The following is a 25,818-nucleotide window of genomic DNA, read 5'->3' on the forward strand; positions in this document are numbered from 1 at the left end:
CTTAATGTTTGCATTAAAAACTGAGTAACAGAGAACATTAAACTGCATACCAAAAGCCATAGCTGAATACTTCTCACAACTTAACATAAATTAAAATAAATGGAAGCTATGAAATTTTTGCAAGCTGCATTGAGTTGGCAGGCTCTTCATGTGAAACATTCACCTGCCCATATTCTGATCTATTATACCAGAATAAAGACCATGAGTAAGGGCTGCAGGATTGGGCCCTAGCTCCACTGAAGTCAGTGGGAGTTTTGTCATTGATGTTCCAGGATTTGGCCTTTACTCCAGACTTAGACTGGTGTCACTAAGACTAGATTGAAGCTGATCCACTATGTCAGCAAGTAAACTGGATTCAAACTGAAATGTCAATGATATACTTTGAAGGAAGCGTTTGATTATAACAATATGTAGGTTTTGTGTGTCCTCTGCAAAGTTTCTACTCATTTATATGGAGAACGGTTTATTTTTTGTTACAATTTTAATTTATGAATTACCAGTTGTTGTTTTAAAAAAGCTGTTGGAATGTGGAACCTTTGATGTTACATTTCCAATTGAAACACTTGAGACGGATGCATAATGTGTACACATGTGAACTGTCCAATTGATTTGAACTGGAGACAGTTAATCTAGTAGATAGGACACTGGAAGGGAGTGATGAGACTTAGGCATATGCTTTCATATTTCATACTAGTTTTAATTAAGGAAATTATCCAAAGGTACAATAGGAATGTTTCTAACATAGTGGAACAAATTCTGCTCTCAGATCTGCCAGCTTCTAGTTGGTTTTGTTGGATGAAAGTGAGGGTAGAATTTATCCCATTAGATAGTTGTAAGGAAGCAGTATCGCCCATGATTAACATGCAATTAGGATGAGTTTTCCCCAGTGCTGGAGAAAAATTTTAAAAGATACCTAGGATGAAATGTCTATAGGCTTTTTATTAATGGTTTATTAATTTTTGTAACACTGGATAGTTTGAACTTTCATAAAGATTAAATTTAATGTCAATTATATCTCTTTTTTTTTGTTAATTGACAAAAATATGAGCAAGAATACCAGGAACATCCTATATAAAAAAAACCACACACACAAAAACATAATACTGCCACCAATCTGGTAGAATTGAAGAAAAGTTTAATCCCACAAATTTTCATTAAAAAATTAAATTTCCATTTGTAACAAATCTGCATTATTTTTAGCAATGGATAAAGATTAAACATTTTAATTTGAGCACTGGAGATCTTTATCAGTATTTGTCTATGAAGGTGCAGTGGATTTCCATGGGATGACCAATTTCCCAAATCAGAGATTCACAGATTTTTAGGCCAGAGGGGACCATTTTGATCAGCTAGTCTGACCTTTTGCATGAAGCCCATAACTTCTGTTCCAGCTGTTTTAGAAAGATATCCAGTCTCGACTTAGAGACTGCAAGTGGTGGAAAATCAACCTCATCCCTAGGTATGTTGTACCAATGGTTAATTATCCTCACTGTTAACAATTTGCACTTTATTTCTCATCTGGATATGTCTAGCTTCTGCTTCTAACCTTTGGATATCACTAGAGATCTCTATCTGTTATACAGCTGTAATGATACAGTGCATGTGGGATACAAACGATGTAAACAATTAAGGACAATACAAGAATACAATATATAGATTTTTGGGGAGACTGGCTTAAGCAGCTGGAAGAGAAAGGTCCTAGCATTTTCCAATTGTTAGAACTTTTATGACTTTCACATCTTATTACTTGAGGCAAACAAGGCTGAACAGGGTCAGAGTAGGCCAGATGCATGCAAAAGGACATCACTTATGGAAACTGAACGTTCCATGTAAGCTCTTCTCAGTTCTTCCACCACTGCTTCTGTCAATCATGTTGCCAGATGTGGCCTGAACCTTGTCTCACTTGAGCAATATTGGTTGGGTATTGTGGGAGTCTTATCTAAATTCGCCTCTCACAGTTGACTTTCATCCCCCAATATATAGTCACCCAGAACACATGACCTGAAGTCTCACAATTTATTCTAATTTCTGATCCAGTGTTGGATTGGCATATGGGTGGTACTCTGGCAGCACCCTAGTCAAGTTTAACAAGTAACTTCTGAATGATACCGTCCAGGGTAAGATCAAAGGGGCGGGGGAGGCAAAATAAATCAATAATTCATGATCTGGAACTTTGAAAAACATGGTGTGCTCCCTCTCTTGTACTTTCCCCCTAGGTTTGTGGATTCTTATTGTAAACTTTGTCGTTCTATATAAAGTGCAGCACTGTAGCATTAATCTTTTAAAAGGCAAATCTGTCCGAAATACTTTGGGAGAGCTTATAACGATGGGAAACATGACAGAAGATGGAATATTGCCTGAAACCACACGTTAATAAATACACTTTTAGACAAGTGGAGAAATCATTAATATCTTCCGTACTACAGTCAATAAATAAAATGAAAAGAAGAATTCCTTTCCACAAGGGTTTTGTACATTAACAAAATATTACCTGCAGGCTTTTCTGAATGACTTTATAATAATAAACATCATGAACAAATCTAAAAAATATTTTAAAAAATGTGGTATGTCATAAAAGATGTTGGAAGTGTGGACTTTTACCATATGAGGTTACTATTATCTGATCTCTGCCGTACATTGGAAGGCACCTGTGATCCTATCTGGTTTGCATTAACAGTTTCTGTTTTTTCCCCTTGGCTTCCAATAGTCTGTCAGTTATAGCACTATTCAACTGCTCTGAAATCCAATTCTTGTAACTATCACTCTTAGTAATATTAGCCACCTATTGTGATGTTATGTAATCCATCATTTCTTTCCTAAGGGACAACCTGCCATCCATTCATACCATTTGTCCTCCTTTAGCCAAATTTCCACAGTTGATCCAACAAATTCTCCTATCAGGTGACTTTCTTAGCATGGACCTTCAACTGCAGACTGTCAGTAAAGAGACTGTTATGTCTAAATACTTTGTTTATTAATATATTTAATCTAAGCATATTTCTTCAGCTTCAAGACTACAGTTATTTCTGTGGAACTCACAGCAAACACCCTCGTCATTTTTCTTTGAACAAACCCAAGGTAATCTTAGAAACACAGAGGACCCAATTCACTACTGTTTTAGTACAAAAAAAAGAAAAGGAGGACTTGTGGCACCTTAGAGACTAACAAATTTATTAGAGCATAAGCTTTCGTGAGCTACAGCTCACTTCATCGGCTGCATATCGAAGTGATGAAGTGAACTGTAGCTCACGAAAGCTTATGCTCTAATAAATTTATTAGTCTCTAAGGTGCCACAAGTCCTCCTTTTTTTTTTACGGATACAGACGAACACTGCTGCTACTCTGAAACCTGTTTTACTACAGTTTACAGTGGTGCAGCTCTGCTGATTTCAACTATGTTACAATGGGGTAAAACGCAAGTTACGCAGTGGGGAATATGGCCTAGCCTTAGAGGTGATTAAAAAGACTTCTCAGGAACAAACCAGTTCCTTTACTGGAACCAATTCATCCATTTGAAAACAGGATCACTGTCCTCTAAAACAATGCAAGGTTATTATTAAAAATACTCGGATTATGTACTGTACATTTCTATTTAAAAGACCCTCAATTAGTAGCCACTCATTTATGCAGCTGCAATTTTACCCTACATTTTAAAACTGATGCCTCCCACCATGTCCTTTAGCATGAAGCCCCAGGGACCATTTAATTTAATAGAAGCCATTGATTTAAAGGCAAAAGGGCAAATACATTTAATATCAGATCTGAAGCCCCTAAAGAAAGCTTTGTAGTAATTTATCCTCCTAATGGCCCCCAAAGGGCATCTTTTCATATTCTGTATGCCATGTACTGTAGACTTTATTAATACTCTTTTAGAAGTAGGCATTATAGTGAATTGCCATGTTATGAAAGCTAGAAAGCACCTACATGGTAGACTCCTGTGATATGCACTGCCCCAGTGGGAGCTCTCAAAGACATTGGTACTGGAGGTAAGCAGTGTCTCCTGGGGCTATGGGGGAGCTTGTCCAAAGCACCCTTTGCTACAGAGCACAGCACGTGCTTTCTCATCCACAAGGACAGATTTGATGAATGGCAAAGAGGTGCCATGCGCTTGCCCCTCAGCCTATTCCCTTAGGGAAAGTTAGTATCACTGACAGCACTGGACTCTCGGGACGTCTCTGTACTGGAGCACTGAATCATTTGTCACTGAACTGGTTAAACCACACAGAGTTCAGCAAGCCCACACTAGTCATGTTGATTCTGGTCCATATTTAGGTTCCCAAAGAAGAAGCTTGATTTTCAAAGGTGCCAAGCATCCAGCAGTGTCCGTTGACTTTAAGGGAGTTGCTAGGAGCTCCAGCATTTTTGAAAATCAGGCCATTGATTTAGGTACCGGAATAAGGAATTGGGTGCCTAAAGTTAGACTCCTGTTTTTGAAAATCTTGACTCAGATTTTTACTAGCAGAGAACTGCTTAATTGTTTTACACATCAACTGAATACAGTCCCAGTTTTGTGGGGAAGGATTAGTATTGGGTATAAAGTACGTAATTTTTTAATTCATCTGCCATGATGTACACATACCTAAAGTGACTAACCATGTGATCTTATTGCAATAACCCTTCATCCTTCCTCACCCCATTCCTTCATTATTTGTTACCACCACTTGATGTAACATGTCTAAAATTGGACTGTAAGACCTTCATGGCAGGGACCCTGGTTTTTTATGTCTACTGTAATATATCGAAGTGCAATTTTTGGTGTTATAAAAATAAAATAATCATGGCAATTTAATTTATAATTAGCAATAGAAATGTGTTAACTTATCCGACAACAATTCAATTATTATAATTATTAATAATAATGTATAGAATTCCTTTCATCGTGAAGGGCACAAATAATCTACAGACCATTCACATACACCACCAATACAAGGCAGCTATCTCTGGGATGGAACAGAGCAACTAAACAGTGCACACAGTAGGAGGGGACATGTTGGCCAAGGACATTGAGGCAAACAGCTAAACATAAAATAAAATAAAAAGACCTGGGATCATTAACATTTACGTAAACAGGAGCTCAGTGTCTAAATTCTCATCCAAAAAGAGAAAAACACCGTAAACTGCATGGCACTCAGTCTTCGGGGTTAGAAGAAAGAGCTGAGTCAGCTCAGCTATTGAATATATGTCTCATTAAGTTACCAGTAGAGAGGAGAGGAAAAGAAAGGGGGTGAGAGTGGATGACTACTCTGAATTCACAAAAAGAAAAGGAGGACTTGTGGCACCTTAGAGACTAACCAATTTATTTGAGCATAAGCTTTCGTGAGCTATGGATGTCCCTAGACACTGAGAAGTCTGCTCCCACATGTTCTCAAAGCAGTGGCTGCACTGAATGAAAAATGCATAATTGTACACAGAAACCACAAGGAGTGTGTTCCTTTTGGTTACATATGCTTTTTGAAGATATGACATGGCAAAAATTGTTTGGAATTTAGACACAAGACCAATCAAACTGCTCCAAACTAAGGTGAATTCAGCTGGTGCATGCTGCCGCTGCATCAAGAAAAATTCAGGTAGCACAGCAGAGAGAAAATGAGGAGTCCTCAGGAATGATGATTCTAGTGGTGGTATGGACTATAAGGAGAGCCCAACCACTGTGTAGTAGGGAATTTCAGGATCAAGAAGCTGCTTTCTTCTATGAAGGAGGATCTATGAAGAGAACTATCTGGTCTTCTGCTAACTACTTTGGATTATTATCCTATTGATATAAAAGTCCTTAAAAGTAAGTGAAGTGGGACCTTCATATATGATATACTGGAACAATGTACCAGTTAGAGAGGAATAATATAAATGCTATAATCATGAGTAATAAAAACAAATAAATCAGGCTTTTCTTCCTCTGTGATGCCATTCAAACTCTCTCTCTCTCTCTCCTTCTCTCTTTCACCCCTCCCTCTCACTCCCTGAAGAACAGAATCTACTGTACAGTGCCTTTTGAGTTCTGCCTGCCTGCTTTCTTCGCTGCCCACCTACTGTCAGGATTAGCTCCGCCCACCTGCACATAAAAGCCAAGTGCATGCTACCAGCAGCTGATCAGAGCACTTTCACAGTCCTCCACTGTTGTGACCCAGTCATCTCCTCTCCTTGGAACTTGTGCACTCAAGGTAAGGCTATTGTTACTTCAGACTTCTATTCTACCAGGCTAGTTTTGAGGAAGTCTGAGTGTCAGCTGAACCACTGTCTTGCTATGTGGTGTTGGTGGAGCTTTTTTCAGATGTCAAGCCATCTGACATTTAGGTTAGTAACTTACTGTTGTTTTAGCAATGAAATGAAAACATTTCTTGCTGAGAAAGACTAACATATGTGACTGGGAAAAGCTTTTCTTTTCTGTTCTGATTGATTTAGAAAAGTTCAGTACTATAGCCAGTCAAATTTTAAACAATTTTTATCCTGTTAATATTTTCCATCTCAGTGAGGGTAGCCCAGTCAAAATTGTCAACAAAAGTGCACTTTAAAGCTGCCTAACATTTTCCATTAAAATATACAGTACACTCAAAAGGCCTGCTGGTCATTTGGGGATGTTTTTGAAATGTACAAGACAGCTTCAGCAAATCTTCTGATCCAGGTTTTACTGCTTTGGAAAGAAACATATTTGAACTACTGCCTTCACAGAGGAACAATAATCAGGTGGATGTTAGAAAGGGGGGAAGGAAATTCACCATCTGGGACTAAACATGATTTAAGAACATATTTCTAGAGCAAAATTCCACCTCTTGCAACAGGACATTATGTATAAAAGCACTGTGTTGATGAATTTCATTGTATCTATAGCTGTTTGAACTATGTTTCTATATGACATATAAAGTTGTCTTAATATATCTTTTATATATATATATTTCAAATGTTATAAGAAGAGAATACTAAAGAGATCAAATATTTTAGCCTAAATGAGATAGTTAAGAAGCTAAACACATTAAAGCAAAAATTTTTTTAAAAAATGTTTTTTCTTTGCTCTCTGTTCATCTGTCCAACCTCCCAGAGATGAATCTAAATGATCTGTACCAGTTTCTCAAGTTGTGAGTCAGGGTATTTTTAACACACATTTACCTGTTTACATAAATTCCATCATACAAATCCTAATCCTAGAGTGCCTCCATAGTATTCAGCAATGAGAGAGATCAGGAATTAATATTATATGAACAGTAGATGTTGATTGTACCTACTATGCACATACTCTGTAGGCAGTACATTTCTGCAGTTAAAAGCTGGTATTTTCTTCATTGTAGCCAAAGAGCTCCTTTTCAAGTAATGCTTTGCTTTCTTTCCTGAGACTTTTTTTTTTTTAAGACAAAATGTCTTTTTATAAATAACCACCTCTGCACAATAGCTACGAATACAGTAGCTACGACAGGGTTTTATAACCTCAGCATAACTGTTCATGCTACTGTTTTCTGTGTAGTGGATCTAGGAGATCTGTCCTACATCTTACGCATTATCTATTTTATCTTTTAAATGAGTATAAAAAAACCCCAAACATCTTCAACTGTTTCCTTGAAAGCTTACATAAGTGTTTAAAAAAAATCAAAAAACCCTGAGGTTGCTACTAAGAACCAAATACAGTACATTCCACAGCATGCTTAAGTTGGAGTAAAACCTGTTCTTTTTGAAAAACAATTAATCCACATAAACTTCCTCCACGAGACTTACAAAGAAAGCCTAATAGGTTTTCCCCTAACTGACATTCTAACACTGTGTTGCAAATTCTTATTTCCTACTTTACATCTGGTATATTTGTACGGAAGACCATAGAAAATAGAATGTTAAGAATGTATTGTTTGTAGAATTTAGCTTAAAATAAAATCCTACCACGAAGTCTTGGTTCTCATGAACTGTGTTGCCTTACCTGTTAGAGCAATTCCCAGGAAGAAACACAGTACAAAATACATTTGGCACAGAACATTTGCATGCACTGAAGTACCTTTTAGTAGAGATTGTGGTGAAATGTGTTATTTTTGCATATGAAAATACATCCTAGAACATATCATAAAAACTGTGTGTCTATTTAAACTGAACTAGAATCTCCTGAGGGCAATTTATCCTTTAAAATGGGCAGTTAATTCAGCTAAGCATCATTTCATAGCATTGGATTAAGGAAAGTTGAATGCAGCAGGGATCCAAGAGAAGTTACCCTTCTAGACATGCGCTGTCAAGGTTTGTAACACAGCCCTCATTTTTCCTGGTACTGAAATGAAAACTGATCTTTAGAAAGACCAATTTCTGCTCTGAGAGCAAATAATACGGTTCAGTTTGAACACCAAAAGCACACCCATAGATGCATGCAGTCAGTGCTTAATTTGTAATGAAAGAGGTGCTGTGGCTCAAGTTTTTTATATTCAGAACCGATGCAGCAAGCCCCAAGGTGCTAGGGCTATAGACTGCCAAGCCTAGAAGCGCTGGGGCTCTGCCGTGGCAAGCCCTGGCACAAATTAAGCACTGCACCCAGTCTTTTAAAAACAGTAGTGCAGATACATTAAAAAAAAATGGAAGTGGCAGTGAAAACAGGTGCTCAGATAGGAGTGCAATGAGCATGGTATAACCCCCCCACCCCCCCAAGTTAATAGAATGCATTAATCTTAAAGCCACATTGAAGGGACATAATGAAGATAGAAAAATGTTGGGGTGGACATGTCCAGTCTTTCCCTGTAGTGGCTGCACCTATATTTTAATACTATTCATTAAGGGACTGATCTGAAGTCCATTGAAATCAATGGGAAAACTCCCACTGATGTCAAGGGGCTTTGTACCAGACACCTAGTTACACAGGCTAAACCATATACTTACTCTGTAGATACTAATCGCCATCACTGTGGTATCAGAGAGCTTCATAAACATTCATGAATTTATCCTCACAACACCTGTGTAAGATAGGGAAGCACTGATCCCCTTCATTTTTACAAGTAGGGAATGGAGGCACAGAGAGACTAAGTGACTTGCTCACGATCATGCAGGAACTCTGTGGCAGAAGAGGGACTTGAACCCAGTGCTTCAGGGCCCCAGTCTAGTGCTTTAACCAGAAAATCATCTTTTCTTATCCACTGTGCATCCCCCGCTTTGGTTCCTTAGGCCTGAGCCACCTCAGGCAGAATGAGCAAACACAGGTCCCTCTATCTACAATCCATAGCCAAGAAATTGTGTGAGATACACACATACTGCAGTTGGTACTTGACAACTAAGTAATGATAAACCTTAAAAATTAAGTTCATATAGAAAGTGGGAGGTGTTTATGCAAAATTATTTATATGCTGAGTATTACATGCATCATGTTATTTGTTATGAGTTTGCACGATAGCATGGTAATTAGATTAATATTTTTTGGCAGAGATTGGCACTGGGGTGAGAAATATGGGAGCAAATTTCTATCCTCTGCCCGTTTATAGTCTTTGGCGTTGCTCCTTGCTATTGTGCAATGCAATTCCAAAGCACCCATTCTTTTTACACTCTCTCCCTGGTGACATCTCTGTAACTGACATGATAATACCAAAAAAATTCTTTCCCCTTAGCCCTTTCCCTAAAGTCTGGGTTCCCAAAGCCCGTTTATGGGAGCACACAATTTTAACATTGAATTTCTACAATTGCACTGTCCTAAAAGAAAGGTGGAGGGGAGAATCAACGTCTCATGAATTTTGAGCCTCCTCCTCATGTGCAGTGTGTAAACTTGAAATACTCTTTCCCTGACCCTCAGCTCCCTGAAAAACAGCATGTGGGAAAGAACTATGGCTCCCATATCTGTGTCCAAAATGGTGGATAAATATGAGGAGACAAATGAGAACATCAGACTCTGGTTGGCTGTTGGCATATGCGACAGTCCATAGTTCTGTGGAGAAATATTTATTTAGGAGGAAACTGAAGTGAGTTAGTGCTGCCTGTCCCCATTTGTTGGATGTCTATCTTATGCTGATGTTTGGTCTAAGAAATAATTGTCATAGTAGCCTTTGGGGATACTGTCTCCTCTTTTTTTAAAATAAAAGTTTTCACTGTGGACATGGAGCACTGGGACAGAACTCCGAGCGTGTGAGACAGACAATTAAAAGATCAGTAACACTAATAAGAAATGCTATTTATTAGAATAGGAAGAACCAAGACCAAGCATTTGGTGCAAATGACCTGGTGAAGGAAGGTAGCAGTTTGTAACGCACCTTGAAGTACCGCTGTATAAGCTAAGGAATAGGTATAAATGTAGAGTCTGCAAAGGAATCAAAGAGCTGCGAATCAGTTTGAAACAAAAGGGTTTATAGAGATTATAATGAAATTGACCGAGGGACTTAAGTGCTGACTGTGGAGAACTAGCCTGTACCTCTCGGATTTGTACCTTGAGAATCATGTGGGTGTTTCCGTGGTCTATATTATTACTGCATTTATGGATCTGGGTTAAGGCACAGGTTTGTTAGTTCTATTGATCAACTTAGAAAAACACCCTTGAGTGCAAGGGGGAAAGGTTGGTTAACTTGTCCATCCGTATTCTACAGCTCCGGGGGAGAGGAGGGTGTTCTGTTCAGTTTGGGGGAAATGACCAGGCTACTTTGCCATTGTCTAGCTGCAGACACTGCAGAGAGAGTAAGCTATTCACTTCTGCAGCAAGAAAAAGTAGCACCCAGGCACCCCATCTACTCTGCAGTATACAGACAGAGCAGCTCAGGAATTTTTCACCCCTCTACCATCACTTCATTTTACACATCTCAGCCAGCAAAGGGCTGAATTTTACCCTGAACTTTAACATCCACACGTTCTGCTATTACTACTCAGTTTCTTGACATTAAAGCGACTCTGTGTTCCTGGATTCTTTGCCCTTCTGGGAGATAATTTTCTATTCTCACAAATGTTGCACTTCTAAGAATAACATTTGGTAATCAGATTATTAGGAAGGGCTACGCGAGGCAACAAGAAAGGACAGTGGAACATTGGCTGCTTGTTCCATTTTTTATTAAAATTAAGGAGATTTAAAATAATAAATAACTATATTGAATGCTTCCTAATTTTCCTGCTGTGATATACTAGGATTATGTGAGTGAATGATGTTGCCCTCTTGTGGCATGTCCTCAAAGCGGATAAGGGATCTACTACTGGCAGCAGTCAAGGGAATTCTTCTTTCGCTTAAGTCAGTGGTTCTCCACCAGGGGTACATATACTCGGGGGGGGGATAGGCAGAGGTCTTCCAGGGGTACACCAGTTTATCTAGATATTTGCCTAGTTTTACAATAAGCTATATGAAAAGCACTAGCAAAGTCAGCACAAACTAAAATTTCATACAGACAATGAATTGTTTATTCTGCTCTATCTGCTATACACTGAAATGTAAATACAATATTTATGTTCCACTTGATTTATTTTATAATTATATGGTAAACATAAGAACATAAGCAATTTCTCAGTAACAGTGTGCTGTGACACTTCTGTATTTTTATGTCAGATTTTGTTAGCAAGTAGTTTTTAAGTGAGGCGAAACTTGGAGATACACAAGACAAATCAGACTCCTGAAAAGGGTAAAGTAGCTTGGAGAGCCACTGTTAAGTTGTACAGGACTACACATATGCACCTGACTGACAGGATTCTAGCCCAGGAGCCCCATGTGTTTGAGCTATAGAATAGCTAGGCCTGATCTCTGCAGTCATGGATACACTACACACCAATAAATAATTCTGCTTGGTCTTTAAATTCATTATACACCAAAGTAATATAAGAAAGCATTGCTACGTTTCAGTAATATATGAATAATCTGTCAATTGTATGATCGGATTGTATCACCATTTCGCAGATGGGCATCTTTTAATGTACTAAGATCTGGTGCAAAAGTTTATATTTCACGGCAGAAGCCAGCTAAATAAAATTCAGTGCATCTGGCACGTAAGGGTAAGCTGCTGAGGGGTTAGATGTAAGCATCTCTTCTTGAAAGTAAGTGTGAACCAGTGCCCTCTCCTAGATGGCAGGGGGTGGGAATGGGGGTGGGGGAGGGAAATCAGACCTGTTTGAGTGTTTATCAGTTCCCTCTGCTGGCTGCAGAGCCTACAGTTTGTGGAGCAGCTGTGTTTGTCGAGGCAAAAGGTCGTAAATCCTATTCCCAGTGCTGCATGTATGCAATAAGCGGATGACTGTGGTGTCTGTGCATGTGTGTGGACATCATTCATTACAGGGTCTCATCCACACCTACACTGAGTTCAGCAGAAGGGCACTCAAAAATAATACTGAATTCCAAGGAGGTTAGAAACATTCTGTCAAGCATCTCACATCTTGCCAGCCCAGTGATTTACCAGACTGTTCAGTTAGTGCATCCCTCCATCATGCATAATATACTAAAACCACACCTTGTGCCTCTTCTCCAAGAGGACCGTGTATGTAGCGATTACACACTGATTTTTCAAAAGGTTTCTTAAAGTATTGTCAGTCACTAACATTCTAGGCCACCCCAAAGTGTAACATTTTAAAATTGCTATAAAAAGTCCATATTTACAGATCATTAAACAGATGACACTGGGGGAGAGCATCCCAACCCAAGCTCATCTTCCCTGACCCCCTAAGGAAAGTCCTGTGTAAACAGCTTATGCTGCCTGTTGAGAAGCTCAATACATTTCGGCTATTTCAGACCAAGCTGGGGGGTGGGGGTGGGAAAGCAAGTTCCACAGTCAAGAGGTTTTTGCTGAGAAAAATCTATCCACCATGCCCCAGATGCAGAAATCTAGGGACTCTCAGGTCAAGCATCTCAGTTGATCTCAACTGCCAAGGATATCATGGAGAGAGAGGTGGCATTTAGGGTACACAGGACCCAATTCACAAAGGGCACTATAAGTCAAAACTAACACAATGAGTAGAAGCCAGAAATAAACTCTTCTTTGGAACATCTGTACTGTCCACTCCCTGCTAAGTGAGTGGGGAGCCTCATTCTACAGTACAGCAGCAATCTTCTCTGGAGGTGAGGAAGGCACAGATAACTGTGGTATGGTCTGCACTTGACCTTCAAGTTAAGAGAACTTGGAGAAAAGCATTTTTGGCCACTGCTGCTACCCACACATCCAAAACTCAATCAAGAGCCCAACAAGACCCCCTTTGTAATGAACTGAAGTAACAAAAAGATATTACAACCTCTCCAATAAAGGTACTGATATTGCCTCAGAATTATTCAATGTAATTTTTAAAAGAACATAATTGAAAATGGTAAGGTCCCATGGCTACTCAAATTGTAGACCATCAAATCTGACTGAAGAAAGCTAGGTAAAAATTCAGTTCTCATAGCCACACAAATGATCACTGCTCTGCTGTTCTGTTCTCCCCACCTTGCATGGAATTCCAGTCAGCACAGGATATCAGAGCTGATCTCTTTCCTGGCCTGGAGAGTAGAATTTTACTCCAAATTTGGCTTAATTCCCCCAAACCCTCAAAACTGTTCAATTGCTCAGCATTTCTATGGACAGTGAAATCAGTGATCCTAGTCCATCTCTCAGCAGACACAGGTCACTATAATAAAACCAACAAATGCGGTCCTTTTTGGCAGCCTCAGCAGAGGAATTGCAAGGTGGTCACTCTGCATCAGGGTTGAGAAACAGAGGCAGTCTAATGGGGGAAGCTTACATTGCAGTGTCCTTACTTTACCTGTTTTGTGGATGAAGGGAAAACTTAAATCTACAGAGCAGTTAATTCAGTACCTCCCACCAGCACTAAAATCCACATAAAATATATTTTAAAAAATAAAAAACAGCACTCTGAGCTCATTGCCTTTCAACCAGTGGCTAGAAATTACCATAGTAGCACATCACGTTGTTTGCTGGGGGAAAAAAATGACATTTTAGGCCTTTAGGAATAAATCTTTTGTGCTTTAACGGTTCCAAAAATGTCAGGGCTTGTCAAGACATTTTTGAAATAAAACCAAAGCAATGTTAGTAAGTGAACTTTCCAAGGCAGCTCTGGCCAAAACTGAGATTCTTAGATTTCTGTTAGTAATAAACTGCCTTTGTGGTTGCTGGTCAGGTAGGGAGGAGCACTCAGTAGGCCAAAGCCACATTCTGGTCAACCCAAAAGAATAGAATAAGAACCCACAAATTGCATGGAGCGCTCCAATGAATGGAGAGACTCCTGCCAGCCCTGCTCAAAGGTGTTTGGGGGGAGGGGGAGAGCGGGGGAGGTCAACCAAATCTAGCTTTTCCTCTGAAAATGGGAGACAGAACCTATCCCTATCTTCTGTGATCATTCCCAGGGATCACTTTAACCTATTTTGAAACCAAAACAATTGCCCAGGGAACAATTTCCAGTGTGTAGCTGTAGACGACTTGTAAACACTCGACGATTGTATACTTCAAATATCACTACCTGCCTGCAGGATCATAGTCACTACTGTACTTGTGCACTTTTTAGCAGTCCCCGTGTGAATGGGTGAGACCGTCACCATAAGGGTTCATGTCAAGGCCTTGCTGATGAATAGCACTACAGTATTTTCTCCAGTGAAGGACCCTGAACTGGAAGGAAGATGTCCAAGATGGACTGAGAGCTGGAGGTCCTTTCCTCCTCCAGTTGCCATGGTCCAGATCACTTCTTCCTTGGGAAATACTTATAGGAGGGGAAGGAAGCTAATCTATCGCCCCAGGGGTTCCTCCTGCAGCCAAAGGCAGTTCTGTGCCTGTCATGGAGACTCCTACAATTCTCCCCAGTTCCACATACCATGGCTCTATTTGAGCTATGCTACGCTGTCTTTCAAAGTTGCCATTGCCTGAGAATTCCCAGTGCCCAACCAGAGAGAAGCCTATAGACCGTTATTTGCTCTCTCAGAAATGACATGCTTTATTGTGTCAGTGAGGCCCAGATCCTTAAAGAGATTTAGGCTCCTAACTTCCATTGATTTCAATGGAAGTTGAGTAACTAACTACCCTTGAGGATCTAGGCCTACATGCTTAAGCCATCACTGACTCAAACATCTTTTTATTGTGCCGTAAGTTTGCATACGAAAATTAGTTGCTGCCCATGTTCACTAGCCAAAGTCCATAGTCATATGAAATTGGAAATAATATCCATGCATCATTTCTTGTAGTAAAACTGCATCTTGAAAAGCAAGGCTGATTTTTGGGCACAGGGAAACAATCATTTGAAGACCTAAAATTTCTGGTTTTGTGCCACTGTGAAACTACCAAATCATTTTTAAGGTTTTGTTTTTTAAAGACCCAATGCACTTTGATCGTTGACTGTAGATTGTTCATGAGCAGCCAGTTGCAAAATACTTAGCCCCTGAAATACAAAGTGTTGGTTAATTTTGATAGGGCATATAGCTTCTATGCTCTCTGTTTCCCAATTGGATAAAGATAATTCTTTGAATCAGATTTCAGAAATAAATACTCCCCTTAAGGAGTTCAGAATTCACTTGCAATGAGCATCCTCTAATATTCACTTGAAATGTTGTTTCCAACACCATTCCTAACACTAATCTAGAATATTCACTGAAAGTCAACACAAAACACAGGCAAAGCAAATAGAATTATTTATGGGGGCATATATTTGTGGACAGTTGGAGATATTCTCCCAGCTGTTGTGCCTTTATTCTTGCTACACATTGTTTGTTATGTGAAAATGAGGAAACATACACACACACACATATATATAAAAATCCATTAGGTGTATTTTGACAGATGTTCTTGTAACTCAGTGAAAATTCATAGACAAAAGGCCTGATTCTGCAAAGTGCTGAGCTCATGGATACTGTAGTCCTTAAATTCCCACTGTAGCTAACGGGGCCTGAAGTTACTTAGCATTTCCGCAGAGGCACTCAGCACCCTGTAAGCTCAGACCCAAGAAGCACCCGCCCATCCTTTCCTCCTTCCCTTGCTCCACCACATAAGATAACAATCATTGTAATAAGAAACTTTTCGTCTCGCTGAGTTGTTTAAAATCACTCCTCACTCTATAAAACACTCTTGTACAATGTTGCTTATACTGTAGTAAACTTGACTCTCAAAACTGTTACAATAGCACGGTTTTATTTCGCTAGATATTTTAAAACACAGGAACGCTTGTCACAATACTGCTGTGCTATTCTGCTGTTTTTATCCTGACACTGGTAGAAGTACAGTAGAACCTCAGTTACAAACACCTCGGAAATGGAGGGTTTTCTTAACTCTGAGCAAAATGTTATGGTTGTTCTTTCAAAAGTTTATAGCTGAACATTGACTGAAACTTTGAAACTTTACCATGCAGAAGAAAAATGCTGCTTTTAACCATCTTAATTTAAATGAAACAAGCATAGAAAGTTTCCTTACCTTTTCAAATATTTTTTTAACTTTCCCTTTTTTTTTTTAGTAGTTTATGTTTAACACAGTACTGTACTGTATCTGTTCTTCTTTCTTTTTTCCTTTTTTTTCCCCCCCCCTTTTTGTTGTTTTGGTCTCTGCTGCTGCCTGATTACGTACTTCCGATTCCAAAGGAGGCGTGTGGTTGACCAGTCAATTCATAACTGGTGTTTGTAACTCTGAGCTTCTACAGTAACACAAAACTTGCAGTGTAATTCTTCTTGCACAGCATTTAAGTTTCTACATTATGGAGGGCTGGGCTGAATTCAAGACGAGAATGAGAAATCTGTAGGGAAAACTCGAGTACCACAGGAAGTGGTTTTAGCAATACAGTAGGTGGTGCTTTTATCTTGGAGTCAGCCTGAAGCAATGAATGTCCCAGCATAGCACTAGGGGAGATGGGCTGCTGGAAGTGCCACCTGCTGTTTGACATGTGAAACTACAGTTTTCAACAGTTGTCTTCTATTGACCTTATGGTACTTTTCACAAGACTAGAGGACTTATTGTCATCATCATGGCCAAATTCCAATGTGGGTATTTATTTTGCTTCCGTAGAAACCACATGTAATTTACATTGGACACAACATTTTGGTTTTTTACTTCCTGTCCTAAATTGCTTTGTGGTATTGCTATGCACTGTAAAGTATTTGCAGCATTCCTCCACTTGAATGATAAATGGTTATTATCCAAACCCGCCTCTAATCCCAATGGACAGCAAAGGGGCCAAAAAGAGCAGTGGTCCTAAAATTGTCATTCTCCCTTCCCTGAAAACACTGCGCATTTGAGGCATCTTGTGTTTTGTAGATGTAGCCAGAAGACAGCCATTACGCATGATATCCTTCAGCAGACCTATGAGAAAATTCTGTGTAGCGTTATCTTGGACTGTTCTGATAGTGCCAGAGGGAAGAGAATAGAAAAGTGAGGTGTGACCCATCTGTAGGAAGAAAGGTAATGGTACCATGACTCATGTGAGACCCATGCTGCCAGGAGAAGAGAAGGTGTGGGGAGTTGGAAGACCAACCAGCAGATGCCCCTGTTGATAGCATATGCTACAAGAAATGCAGAATCTTCCAGATCTCCCAGTTTGGGAATATACCAAGCCTCTAGTGAATGAAAAATGGCTCATTTCCTAAGCCAAGATGGTCTTTGAGTTAAAAATGAAAAAAAAGTGAGGAATTACAATTTTTGCGCATCTGATATGAAAATAGCCAATTTTTGATAGAAATGCTGAATAAAGCAAATCTTAAAGGTGGGCTTGTAAAATCAAGTGAAAGAAAATGGCAAGTAGGATGGTATTTAACCATTTACCCTGTGCTCCCCCATCTGTTTGTCGTGTTCACTTGTCTCTTGTCTTAAATTATGTCTCTTGTCTCTTGTCTCTTGTCTCAGATTATGAGCTCTTTGGGGCAGGCATTGTCTTTTTGTTGTGTGTTTGTATAGCGCCTAGCACATTGTGGCCCTGGTCCACCAGTGGGGCCCCTGCGTGCTTCCACAAGACAAATAATAATAATAGATGAAAAATCTGCAAAACAGAAGTGTGAATTTCACATAAAGCTAGCCCTGACTCCCAGTATCCTGCTGCAGTCCCTTGAACACACTTCTGCTAACACAGATGATTGGTATGTCTGGAAAGGTATTATACTAGAAAGTGCAACTCCCTCCCCTTGCTGAAGAAGCATCTGAGCATCTTACATACAGTAGATCAATGAACTTATCCTCACAAGCACTCTGGGAAATAGCATTACCCCCATTTTACCAGAAACTGAGGCAGAGTGAGATGTGGGACCAGATTTTCAAAACAGCTCACGGATGGATTTTCAAGTGCTCAGCACCTGCAACTGGGGCAAACAGAAGAACTCAATTCCCACAATAGGCCTCTCAATAAGAGCCATTTTTACACAGGTGCTCAGCACCCCAGCAGCTCCCACTGTGACACTTGTGGCCAGATTTTCCAAAGAGCTTCTTCAAGCTTGCCTAAATGGAAGCTGTCATAAATATAAAGGGAAGGGTAAACCCCTTTGAAATCCCTCCTGGCCAGGGGAAAGCTCCTCTCACATGTAAAGGGTTAAGAAGCTAAAGGTAACCTCGCTGGCACCTGACCAAAATGACCAATGAGGAGACAAGATACTTTCAAAAGCTGGGAGGAGGGAGAGAAACAAAGGGTCTGTGTCTGTCTGTAGTCGTCTTGGCCGGGGACAGAACAGGAATGGAGTCTTAGAACTTCTAGTAAGTAATCTAGCTAGGTATGTGTTAGATTATGATTTCTTTAAATGGCTGAGAAAAGAATTGTGCTGAATAGAATAACTATTTCTGTCTGTGTATCTTTTTTGTAACTTAAGGTTTTGCCTAGAGGGGTTCTCTATGTTTTTGAATCTAATTACCCTGTAAGATATCTACCATCCTGATTTTACAGGGGGGATTTCTTTATTTCTATTTACTTCTATTTTTTATTAAAAGTCTTCTTGTAAAACACTGAATGCTTTTTCATTGTTCTCAGATCCAAGGGTTTGGGTCTGTGGTCACCTATGCAAATTGGTGAGGCTTTTTATCCAACATTTCCCAGGAAAGGGGGGGTGCAAGTGTTGGGAGGATTGTTCATTATTCTTAAGATCCAAGGGTCTGGGTCTGTAGTCACCTAGGCAAATTGGTGAGGCTTTTTACCAAACCTTGTCCAGGAAGTGGGGTGCAAGGTTTTGGGAAGTATTTTGGGGGGAAGGACGCGTCCAAACAGCTCTTCCCCAGTAACCAGTATTAGTTTGGTGGTGGTAGCGGCCAGTCCAAGGTGTAATATTTTGTACCTTGGGGAAGTTTTGACCTAAGCTGGTAAAGATAAGCTTAGGAGGTTTTTCATGCAGGTCCCCACATCTGTACCCTAGAGTTCAGAGTGGGGGAGGAACCGTGACAGAAGCTTTGCTCTTTTGAAACTCTGACCCCATCCATTTATGGATGCCTGCGCAGTTTTGAAAAGTCTGGCATAAGTGACTTGGTCAAAGATGCAGAGAAGCCTATCAGAGCTCAGAACAGAACCCACCTCACCTAATCCCCAGTCCAGTGCCTTAGCCACAAGCCTGTCCTTTTTCATCAGCAAAAACAGGAAAGGCTAGATGTGGGCAAGAATCACAATGTCAAATAACTGGTGATAGCGATGCCTGCCAAGAAAAACGTCCGGCTACCTGTGGGTAAACCAGACAGCCTCACTGTGGTACCTCCTTGAGAAAGGACTACAGCTAAGAATGATGCCAGCATCTGCCAATTAGCGTTATGTTGTTTCCAGGTGCGGCTATTCCTTTCTGGGACCATACTACATATTGTACGATCTCTATCAGCCTCAGATTTCCAGACATCCTTAGGTAAGATGACACTGGCTAGTATAATGGTTAAACAGTGGTGGTCGTGTCGGTAAAGATCACGGTTTTCATTGACTATTTCCTTCATTTCTGAACACGAGCAACCACTTAGGTGCAGTTGTGCTACATACTGAGGAAGAAGCATACACTGTTCTTGGCTAGGCTATAGCTGTGCAGGAGCAGCAGCCTCCTCACAGGAGTTTCTGTCGGCTGCACAGCTGCTCGATGTTAGAGGTTGCCCTAACCGACAAATGTGGATCTGCATCTGGCTTTTGAATACTCCAAAGTGTGCATGTGTGTTTGTCTGTGTGAGGGAGAAGAGCACCCAGCGTTTATTTTTTAGCCTCTATAAAGTCATGGGCCACGTGCAAACCATGGACTCAGATTTCAAATCACCACAGAGCCTCAGGATTCCTTCTCTAAGCTCTACTATCCAAACTATCACATGTTGTTCCAGTCTCTCTTGCCTAGAGTCTACTGTGTGGACTGTCATAGGGTTCTGTCCAGGAGATTAAGCTTGCAGCCAGCAGTATCTGCCTCAACCTCTGCTCCAGCATCCAGACCATCTCAAAAGTTGATGATCTAATACAGTTTGGTAATACAAAAAATGAGATGTTCCATTACTAATAAACTTTTTAGAATGTAGACCAGCTAAAATGTCATATAACAACTGTTGATCAAAAATGCGTACAAAGAAATAAATTCATAAAACAACTCTGACTAAACTATTGTTGGGGGCTGAGCTCACTCTATATAAGCCAACATGTTCAGCTGTGTCTTGTCCAGTCACAGCTAAACACAGCTAAGTTTATTTAGTGGTATTGGAAAAAACCCTCAACTGAAAAAAAAAAAGATATCTATTTTGCTAATAAGCGTCCGGACTATGTCTAGCAATGAGCGTGAGAGTTTGTTCTCTGCCCTACAGACAATACACAAGTTATAGTACACGTAGGATCACGATAGCTGTCAGCACTTAAGCATTAACTAATTACACTTGGGGTCAGATTCCAAACTCTGTTACACCAAAGTAATTGAAATCAAAAGCTGGACTCTTGGGGGGTAGTGTAGGTAAATATTACTACCTCATCCCTTTTACTGATGGAGCAACTGAGGCAGAGAGGTGAAACTGCCAAACTTGAGACACCTTAAAGGTACTCAATTTTCAGAATGAGGGTGCTCAGCACTGGTTGAAGATCAGGCTCCTTTAAGGTATATCAAGGTGGGCACACAAAATCACTAGTCACTTTTGAAAATCCTGGCCTTGATCTTGTGAGAACCTTAGCTTAGTTTCTAACCCATGGAGGTGCATGTTAGTTTAGCTAAGCTTCAGAGAAACCTCTAAATTTACCTTGAACAGAACCAAATTTCCAGGCCTTGAGCAATTCACCCCTTATTTAAATGACAAAGCAAATTGCTGACCTGTGAGTTTCATTAACTTCATATTACTAAATAAATTACTTTAAAATGTTTAAACTTAGCTATGAGAATTACAAAGAGAGAAAAAGAATGTTCTGCATACAAAACCAGAAGCTGCTCTATTAGAAATAAATAGAGTTTGCTTGGTATTGGGAACATAGGAAATTCCATTCAGGAACAGACAAATGGCACATCTTGTCTGGTATCCTGTGTCTGGAAATGGCGTCTACCCGATGCCGAAAATACTTGGCTTTCTTGGGCCCACAGTCCCTACTGTTCTATCTACCATCAAGGTTACAAATCAGAGTTTCCTGACTTCCCTAATGAGTATATCTTTCTCTGTTAATTGCAAGAGATTGTAAGGTGGGGGCATGGACCAGAGCAGCATGTGTTCCCCCTGCATGAGATCTGTTACAATGGCTAGTATTGAAATGGGGCAGGACCTGCCCTTACCCCACTGCCAGCATTGCTAGAGATCCCCAATCAGGGAGCACAAAGATCAGGATTATGCCTGAACGTGGGTTAAGGGGACAAAATTCCTTGAACTCTCTCCCCACCCCCACTTGCACACTGGCAGAGAGACAGGTGTTATCTGGCCCTTAATTAGCAACCATTTTTCTGCCAAGGTCCAGACCCATTAACAGGACTCTAGTGTATTAGTCATATCTACCTGCATAGCTGTGTGAGAAGAGTCAGTTTTAGCCCTGCCCTTGGTCGTGTGGTTTCTTCTTATACAACATTTAAGATTCTGTACCAGGAGGGCTGAGCTGAATTTAATACTTGGATGAGAGCTCTGTGGGGAGAAGTCAGGGGCTGCAGAAAATGGTGTTAGCAATGCAGTAGGTGGTACAATAAATTTTATTGCATGCATCTGAATTTTAGCAGTTCAGTAGGTGGTACATGTGAAAATCTATAACAGTGCAGCTTTGTGTCAAAGTATGTGGTGGAATCAGATTCCAACCAAATGTCATTAGGGAAAAGGGTGAGACAAACAAACACCTGCCACTCTGACCAAAAAGTCAGATTTTACCCCATGGTTTCATTAGGTGAAGTGTTGGTCAAGTGGCCATTGTACCCTGTAAATTCCACCACTAAAAAGACCACAAAGTCTAGAACATAATCACATTCATTGTTACACAGATTAAATTTAGTTCCAGCTATAGAATGTTAGAACCTTCTCCACGTTGTTTTCTGCTTGAATACTATTTGTTTTGCTTGTGCAACTCTCTAACGAAAGTGACTATTCTTTAGTAGAGTGAAAACATGGGAGTCAGGACCCCTGGATTCTACTCCCAGACTCGCTGCTGACTTGCTGGTAAACTTGGGTCAAATCACTTAACTTTTTATGACTCAGTGTCCCCATCTGTAAAATGAGGATGTTTATACTTTGCTTATCATGTAGGAGTGTTGTGAATTTTAATTAATTAATATTTATCAAGTGCTTTGAGATCTTCAGGTGGAAAGGGCCATAACATAGTATAACTTTGATTCAGTCAAATACAGTATTGATAACTTCTTTACTGAAAATGATATAAAAACAAAAATTTCTTTGCTTCAAATCTTGTCTTGACAAGTAACATAAACACCCCTTCCAAAAGACAAACACACTGACTCACGTCTTTAAGTGTTATGGTAAATTTGTTCTTTTATAACATGTATTATTTAAGTTTTGAACTTCTGGTTTTTTGGAAAAGCCATAGCGGAAAAATATTTTCATGGAGTGCACATTCCAGATCTGTCGACTGTTATTAGTTTTTTTAGAAAAAATCCACTTAGGTATTACCTTCGATTGAGGCAATTTGTTGTCATCTGGCCTTCATGACAAACTGAGGTGATTTATATTGTGAATAAAATATTTAAATTTTGTCTCTCAGTTTTCCAGCTCTCGCTCATTCAAATCTTTCAATACTTTAAAAAGAAAAAGAGTACTTGTGGCACCTTATGAGCTGTAGCTCACGAAAGCTCATGCTCAAATAAATTAGTTAGTCTCTAAGGTGCCACAAGTACTCCTTTTCTTTTTGTGAATACAGACTAACACGGCTGCTACTCTGAAACCTGTCAATACTGCTACTATCTCCATTATTGGATGTTGAGATTGGACAGCAGAAGTCATTCAAATATTGTCCTACTGATTTTAGGTCACTTGCATACTACAAGTTTATTTTGCAAAAGCATTGTAAACATTTCCCCGCTACCCACCCACTTAATTTTTTTTCTGGTCAAAATGTCACAGCTGTGAAATATAGTGGCAGATGACCCCAAAAGCATGAAATATGACTCATTTTGCTAAATGACAGAGGGATTTTGGCCCTATTCATCCATATAAATATTACAACAGTACATTATTTAGGGATGAGCACATTAATTCTAGTTTTGGAAGCAAGTACAAGTGTCAACAACTTCCCCTGTGAGAAGACGACACCAGTAAGGCGGTTTGAAATTGAAGTACATATATCAGCCTTTCACAATGATCTTCTGCCCCAAAATAGTTTCCCATGTCTCCTCTCCTACCAAATACTACCAATTACATCATTAGCTAGCTAGCTGCAAATTCAGCCGTCTCGCTGTAATTGGGACAAACGACTAGAACCTATTGTTGTATACGGTTACAAAACTCAGGAAAACTGTAGTTCTCACTTTCATACCCTCTCAGGGTTTCATGTTTCTGCAGACACAGCTGAGTGATGCATAGAGTCAAATAATCCCATTGGTGTAAAGAATTAATCATTTTCAGGCAAGACAAAGTGGGTGGAGTCACAGTGGGTCAGGGATCCAGACAAAAGAAAAGAGAGACAGACAGGTATCAGAGAAAGATTGGTCACTGGTAATGGGATATTATAAATGTATTTAAACAAGCTGCCTCAGACTAAAATTTCATAATAAACTAATGAAAATCTAACACTGGGAAAGGACAGAGCTGGCACTTAATGCTTTGAGGCTATTTAAAGCCTTGTGTTTAGGCAAACTCTTATTTTTTCAGGGGTTAATAATATTTCCTTTATTAACTTAATATTTTTTCTGTCTTAAAAATCATCATTTTGAACCACTGGGAGAATAACTAGTCCAAAATCTGAACTGTTTGTGTTATCTTTCTGTTGTTAATAGTTCTTAAATTACACTTCACTTTCCAATCAGAGCCTGCTGCACCAATTTCTTTTGACGTAAGTCCATTGTACAGTACCAATGGATCTCATCTGAGATAAAATGCACAATATGTTGTATGGGCAGTAAAAAAATAAGGTATCTTGACTCTCAAACTAGGTTGAACCAAGAGTTTTAAGAATAATCAAAGCCATATTTTTCTAGCAAGCAGAACCAATAAACGTATAGGTACTTTTTAATTTTTTTAAAAATAAACTGCAGTCTCTCATCCAAGGAACACTAATATACTAGCTTTGTGTTGGATCAGTGTAGAGCAAAGAAAGAAATTATGCATAACTGAGATAGGTGTATTAGAAATTAATTGTATAAACTTCCCCTTAGAGCTTGTTAAGTCTTTAACTCTGCAGTACTAGAGCTTTATATATCCTTCCTAATGCACTTTGGAGACTTTGCATGCCTCTGTATAGGTGGTATGATTTAGGGAACAGGACTTTACTGATTATTTTTCAGTTACTAAAACAAACAGGATTACATATTTTTATATATATATATAAATAACACATACATGTGGGTATATACACACACTTTTCATATGCTAAATATCTTGGGCCAAATTCTATTCTCAATAACACCAGCAGACAGGCCCTAATCCTGCAAAAATTCATGCATGTGAGTGAAAGAACTACTCACATGTGTAAAGTCAGTCCAGTGGGACTACTCATATGTGTAAAGTTACCAGTGTATGTTAGTTTTTACAGGATCAGGGCCTAAAATCAAAGTGACTCCATAAATTACTCTGGGTTTGGACTCGTGTCACTGAGAGCTGAATTGGGATTTTTGTATTTATTCACCACCACCACCACTCAGAATTTTAACTTAAAGTTTCTTCATCAGTGGGTTGGAGAATCATAGAATATCAGGGTTGGAAGGGACCTCAGGAGGTCATCTAGTCCAACCCCCTGCTCAAAGCAGGACCGATCCCCAATTAAATCATCCCAGCCAGGGCTTTGCCAAGCCTGACCTTAAAAACTTCTAAGGAAGGAGATTCCACCACCTCCCTAGGTAACGCATTCCAATGTTTCACCACCCTCCTAGTGAAAAAGATTTTCTTAATATCCAACCTAAACCTCCCCCACTGCAACTTGAGACCATTACTCCTTGTTCTGTCATCTGCTACCACTGAGAACAGTCTAGATCCATCCTCTTTGGAACCCCCTTTCAGGTAGTTGAAAGCAGCTATCAAATCCCCCCTCATTCTTCTCTATTGCAGACTAAACAATCCCAGTTCCCTCAGCCTCTGCTCATAACTCATGTGTTCCAGTCCCCTAATCATTTTTGTTGCCCTCCGCTGGACTCTTTCCAATTTTTCCACATCCTTCTTGTAGTGTGGGGCCCAAAACTGGACACAGTACTCCAAATGAGGCCTCACCAGTGTCGAATATGTGTTTTCTTTCTGTTTAGATGTTGGGCCAGCAGCAGTGCAGGTAGGGCGGTATGCCACGGTATGCCATACCAGCAAGATATTTATAGCTGGTATGGCATACTGGAAAGAGGAGGAGCGAAAGGTGGGGCTGCTGGGTGGTCCCACGCCCTCAGCTCTTCCAGCGCAACTTTATCACCCCCAGCCCTTCCATGGAAAGT

The 25,818-nt window shown here is 39.8% G+C and overlaps 1 protein-coding gene across 2 annotated transcripts in view; it reads left to right on the top strand.

Annotated features, from left to right (window-relative positions):
• Positions 1 to 6,093: 6,093 nt before the first annotated feature.
• Positions 6,094 to 25,818, top strand: part of COL8A1 (collagen type VIII alpha 1 chain) — a 115,248-nt gene continuing 95,523 nt past the window's right edge. The window contains exon 1 of one of the 2 annotated variants that reach the window (XM_073307768.1): positions 6,094 to 6,157. The gene's annotated coding sequence lies outside the window, so the exon portion shown is untranslated. The remainder of the gene's footprint in view (positions 6,158 to 25,818) is intronic. The other variant, XM_073307788.1, reaches the window with a different exon arrangement.

The sequence above is a fragment of the Lepidochelys kempii genome, chromosome 1, assembly GCF_965140265.1.
Source record: "Lepidochelys kempii isolate rLepKem1 chromosome 1, rLepKem1.hap2, whole genome shotgun sequence".
Taxonomy (NCBI): domain Eukaryota; kingdom Metazoa; phylum Chordata; order Testudines; family Cheloniidae; genus Lepidochelys; species Lepidochelys kempii.